The sequence below is a fragment of the Oncorhynchus keta genome, unplaced genomic scaffold, assembly GCF_023373465.1.
Source record: "Oncorhynchus keta strain PuntledgeMale-10-30-2019 unplaced genomic scaffold, Oket_V2 Un_contig_24264_pilon_pilon, whole genome shotgun sequence".
Lineage (NCBI taxonomy): Eukaryota > Metazoa > Chordata > Actinopteri > Salmoniformes > Salmonidae > Oncorhynchus > Oncorhynchus keta.
Window position 1 is genome coordinate 4,782 of NW_026283806.1, and position 5,789 is coordinate 10,570.

Genomic DNA, 5,789 nt, shown 5'->3' on the forward strand with positions numbered 1-5,789 from the left:
AGTTGTTCAGTCGTATGAGTCCGTCGTTCAGTCGTATGAGTCAGTTGTTCAGTCGTACGAGTCATCCAGTGAGATTGACTCATTCGTTCTAGATTCTTTGTATAAAAAAAGGAAACAAACAACGGAAAAACAAACAAATAAGCAATTGCATCATGGTCCACATTTGGTCAGTATCACTCATTGTTCCCTTTACATTTGTTTTTATATACAGTATATACATAAAATATCCAGTCATTTAGAGGTGATAAGATACTTAAGAATTTAAGTTATTCTAAAAAAATCTAATAAAAAAAACATGTTTTAAAAAACATCTCACTGCTCAGATTTAAGAATGTTATGGAAGGTAAACTGAGGGAGTTCCCTTTGGCTTACCTGGCAGTAGTTGATGTCAGTAGTTGATGTCAGTAGTTGATGTCAGTAGTTGATGTCAGTAGTTGATGTCAGTAGTTGATGTCAGTAGTTCAGTAGTTGATGTCAGTAGTTGATGTCAGTAGTTGATGTCAGTAGTTCAGTAGTTGATGTCAGTAGTTGATGTCAGTAGTTTATGTCAGTAGTTGATGTCAGTAGTTGATGTCAGTAGTTCATGTCAGTAGTTGATGTCAGTTGTTCAGTAGTTGATGTCAGTAGTTGATGTCAGTAGTTGATGTCAGTAGTTCAGTAGTTGATGTCAGTAGTTCAGTAGTTGATGTCAGTAGTTCATGTCAGTAGTTGATGTCAGTAGTTGATGTCAGTAGTTCAGTAGTTGATGTCAGTAGTTCAGTAGTTGATGTCAGTAGTTCATGTCAGTAGTTGATGTCAGTAGTTGATGTCAGTAGTTCATGTCAGTAGTTCATGTCAGTAGTTGATGTCAGTAGTTCAGTAGTTGATGTCAGTAGTTGATGGCAGTAGTTGATGTCAGTAGTTGATGTCAGTAGTTGATGTCAGTAGTTCAGTAGTTGATGTCAGTAGTTCATGTCAGTAGTTCAGTAGTTGATGTCAGTAGTTGATGTCAGTAGTTGATGTCAGTAGTTCAGTAGTTCATGTCAGTAGTTCAGTAGTTGATGTCAGTAGTTCGTAGTTGATGTCCGGTAGTTCATGTCGGTAGTTGATGTCAGTAGTTCAGTAGTTGATGTAAAGTAGTTGATGTCGGTAGTTGATGTCGTGGTTCATGTCAGTAGTTGATGTCAGTAGTTGATGTCAGTAGTTGATGTCGGTAGTTGATGTCAGTAGTTGATGTCAATGGGTGATGTCCGGTAGTTGATGTCGGTAGTTCAGTAGTTGATGTCAGTAGTTGATGTCAGTAGTTGATGTCAGTAGTTGATGTCAGTAGTTGATGTCAGTAGTTGATGTCAGTAGTTGATGTCAGTAGTTGATGTCAGTAGTTCATGTCAGTAGTTGATGTCAGTAGTTCATGTCAGTAGTTCATGTCAGTAGTTGATGTCAGTAGTTGATGTCAGTAGTTCATGTCAGTAGTTCATGTCAGTAGTTGATGTCAGTAGTTGATGTCAGTAGTTGATGTCAGTAGTTCAGTAGTTGATGTCAGTAGTTGATGTCAGTAGTTGATGTCAATAGTTGATGTTAGTAGTTGATGTCAGTAGTTGATGTCAGTAGTTGATGTCAGTAGTTCAGTAGTCGATGTCAGTAGTTGATGTCAGTAGTTCATGTCAGTAGTTGATGTCAGTAGTTGATGTCAGTAGTTCATGTCAGTAGTTCATGTCAGTAGTTGATGTCAGTAGTTGATGTCAGTAGTTGATGTCAGTAGTTGATGTCAGTAGTTGATGTCAGTAGTTGATGTCAATAGTTGATGTCAGTAGTTCATGTCAGTAGTTCATGTCAGTAGTTCATGTCAGTAGTTCATGTCAGTAATTCATGTCAATGAATTCAATAATTGATGTCAATAGTTCATGTCAGTAGTTGATGTCAATGAATTTGATATTGTGAATTGATGTCAGTAGTTGATGTCAGTAGTTGATGTCAGTAGTTGATGTCAGTAGTTCATGTCAATGAGTTCAGTAGTTGATGTCAGTTGTTCAGTAGTTCATGTCCATTAGTTGATGTCAGTAGTTGATGTCAGTAGTTCATGTCAGTAGTTCAGTAGTTTATGTCAGTTGTTCAGTAGTTGATGTCAGTAGTTGATGTCCAGTAGTTGATGTCAGTAGTTCAGTAGTTCATGTCAGTAGTTCATGTCAGTAGTTCATGTCCAGTAGTTCAGTAGTTCATGTCAGTAGTTGATGTCAGTAGTTGATGTCAATAGTTCATGTCAATGGTTGATGTCCCAGTAGTTGATGTCCGGTAGTTGATGTCGTAGTTGATGTCAGTAGTTGATGTCAGTAGTTGATGTCAGTAGTTCAGTAGTTGATGTCAGTAGTTCATGTCAATGGTTGATGTCATTAGTTCATGTCAGTAGTTCATGGTAGTTCATGTCGGTAGTTCATGTCAGTAGTTCATGTCAGTAGTTCAGTAGTTGATGTCAGTAGTTCATGTCAGTAGTTCATATCAGTAGTTCATGTCAGTAGTTCATGTCAGTAGTTCAGTAGTTGATGTCAGTAGTTGATGTCAGTAGTTGATGTCAGTAGTTCAGTAGTTGATGTCAGTAGTTGATGTCCAATGGTGATGTCAGTAGTTCATGTCAGTAGTTCATGTCAGTAGTTCGTAGTTGATGTCAGTAGTTGATGTCAGTAGTTGATGTCAGTAGTTGATGTCAGTAGTTGATGTCAGTAGTTCATGTCGGTAGTTCATGTCAGTAGTTCATGTCAGTAGTTCAGTAGTTGATGTCCGGTATTAGTTGATGTCAGTAGTTGATGTCAGTAGTTCATGTCAGTAGTTCATGTCAGTAGTTCAGTAGTTGATGTCAGTAGTTGATGTCGGTAGTTGATGTCAGTAGTTCATGTCGTAGTTCATGTCAGTAGTTGATGTCAGTAGTTCATGTCAGTAGTTCATGTCAGTAGTTCATGTCAGTAGTTCATGTCGGTAGTTCCAGTAGTTCATGTCAGTAGTTCATGTCAGTAGTTAATGTCAGTAGTTCAGTAGTTCATGTCGGTAGTTCATGTCGGTAGTTCATGTCCGGTAGTTCAGTAGTTGATGTCAATGGTGTTGATGTCAGTAGTTCATGTCAGTAGTTCATGTCAGTAGTTCATGTCCAGTAGTTCAGTAGTTCATGTCAGTAGTTCATGTCAGTAGTTAATGTCAATGGTTCAGTAGTTGATGTCAGTAGTTCATGTCAGTAGTTCATGTCAGTAGTTCATGTCAGTAGTTCAGTAGTTCATGTCAGTGAATTCATGTCAGTAGTTAATGTCAGTAGTTCGGTAGTTCATGTCAGTAGTTCATGTCGGTAGTTCATGTCAGTAGTTCAGTAGTTGATGTCAGTAGTTCATGTCAGTAGTTGATGTCAGTAGTTCATGTCAGTAGTTCATGTCAGTAGTTCATGTCAGTAGTTCATGTCAGTAGTTCAGTAGTTCATGTCAGTAGTTCATGTCAGTAGTTCATGTCAGTAGTTCAGTAGTTCATGTCAGTAGTTCATGTCAGTAGTTCATGTCAGTAGTTCAGTAGTTGATGTCAGTAGTTGATGTCAGTAGTTCATGTCAGTAGTTCATGGTATAAACCAGTTTCATAACATTCCTAAATACATTTTACAATCCTATTTTCCCAGTCACATTTTGGAACGCTACAAATGACATATGTAGTAATAAAGGAATAAAAATCGTTGTGAATCTGACCTTTAGTTGAGTTGTCTAAAATCAGATACGTTAAAATCTCATCAATACTTAAAACATGTGATATGATGATCCCAAAACAACATTTAAAAAAATAAAAAACGCTGCCCAAGAAGTTTGTTCACGGGAAAAATGAAAGTTACTCCTCTATTCTATTAATGTCAGTATTAGTTACTACGTATCTCTGAGACGATGTGGTGATTTCCCTGTTTCTGTTCCTCAGATGCCTCTTAGATCCACATTGACCCATTTCACTAAAACTGGCAAAGTGCTTGCACCCAGACAGAGCCATGAACCGCCACACAGGATGGCTCACGGTATTCCCGCAGTTGGCTGTCACAATCTGAGGAGAAACAATGGGGGCGAATATTTCATTGGTTACGTTATAGGCTCCTCCCACCTCCTCTCAGAGCGGAGATAGGAGAAATAACTACACGAGTAGTCTAGAATAAGATAACTAGAATAGGATAGAATGGAATAAAACCAGACACTTTTTCTATACAATATGAATGTGTTCCCTTACATCTCTGACTTCTGTACGAAGGGTCCCTCCCATTCCAAACACAGCAAAGAAAAGCTGGATGGCTTTTTTGATACAGGCCTCTTGTCATTATATTTGGCCACACTAGACTGGGAAGAACAGACAGCGTTTCTATAACTTTGTCATGATGAGAAAAAAACAAAAACATTTTGTAGCTGTCATTAAAAAAAATAATGTCAGCTACAGCAAAAAGAACTTTATGTCATCTTTGTGCGACATGTTGTATGTTTCTGCCACAGTAGATGCTAAACTTAATACTTTTGCTAATCTTATTTTTTTTAAATTAAAAAATAGACAACATTTAAGGAAACCTGAATGTTTACAAACGATATACTGACCTCTTGCCGGAACTCCATGGACTCGTTTTTCTTCCCAGAGGTCTTGACCAGTGACATCTTGACCCAGGTCCTGAAGCCTCCAGAGAACGTCACCATGGAGTAGTTCCTCTCACAGTCCTGCATGAACCCTGATTTATCCACGCTACAACAGAAGGTCAAAGGGCAAAACGGTTGTTGTTGTAACACGCATCTCATTACACGTAGGTTTCACGCTATTACACTCGAAACCAGAGATTTAAAACTCTATTACACTCTAAACCAGGGATTTTAAACTCTATTACACTCGAAACCAGGGATTTTAAACTCTATTACACTCGAAACCAGAGATGTAAAACTCTATTACTCTAAACCAGGGATTTTAAACTCTATTACACTCTAAACCAGGGATTTAAAAACTCTATTACTCTAAACCAGGGATTTAAAAACTCTATTACTCTAAACCAGGGATTTTAAAGACTCTATTACACTCTAAACCAGGGATTTTAAACTCTATTACACTCTAAACCAGGGATTTTAAGCTCTATTACTCTAAACCAGAGATTTTAAACAATATTACACTCTAAAGCAGAGATTATAAACTCTATTACTCTAAATCAGGGATTTTAAACTCTATTACTCTAAATCAGGGATTTTAAACTCTATTACTCTAAACCATAAATGTAAACTCTATTACTCTAAACCAGAGATTTAAAACTCTATTACTCTAAATCAGGGATTTTAAACTCTATTACTCTAAACCATGGATTTTAAACAATATTACACTCTAAACCAGAAATGTTAAACTCTATTACACTGTAAAGCAGGGATTTTAAACTCTATTCCTGGAGGCCTGAGTTTGTGCTGGTGTTTAAAAAAAAATCTCCTTTCAATTCATGTCCATTCAAGACCTAGATAAGGAGAGGTGAGAGGAGTTCCTAACTAATCAATTACCTCAATTGATCTATCAAGTATAAGGGGGAGTGAAAAACCTGCAGACACTCGGCCCTCCAGGAATTAAGTTTGAAACCTGTGCTCTAAATGAACAAAGTGGGCCAGTGCATTACCTTCTGGACAGGTTGTTGTATTAAACTGGGCTGACAGGTTGTTGTATTAAACTGGGCTGACAGGTCGTTGCATTAAACTGGGCCGACAGGTCGTTGTATTAAACTGGGCTGACAGGTCGTTGTATTAAAACTGGGCCGACAGGTCGTTGTATTAAACTGGGCTGACAGGTCGTTG

The 5,789-nt window shown here is 37.8% G+C and overlaps 1 long non-coding RNA gene across 17 annotated transcripts; it reads left to right on the forward strand.

Annotated features, from left to right (window-relative positions):
* Positions 1-308: 308 nt before the first annotated feature.
* Positions 309-3,919, forward strand: LOC127921977 (uncharacterized). 17 transcript variants are annotated; one of them, XR_008110115.1, is made up of 7 exons: positions 309-413; positions 461-546; positions 612-781; positions 1,255-1,444; positions 1,510-1,759; positions 3,328-3,392; positions 3,427-3,919. It is a non-coding gene; the product is annotated as an uncharacterized LOC127921977 (long non-coding RNA). The 17 variants fall into 17 exon arrangements; XR_008110116.1 differs by having other exon boundaries at positions 3,474-3,919; XR_008110102.1 differs by having other exon boundaries at positions 3,328-3,919.
* The last annotated feature ends 1,870 nt before the right edge of the window (positions 3,920-5,789 follow it).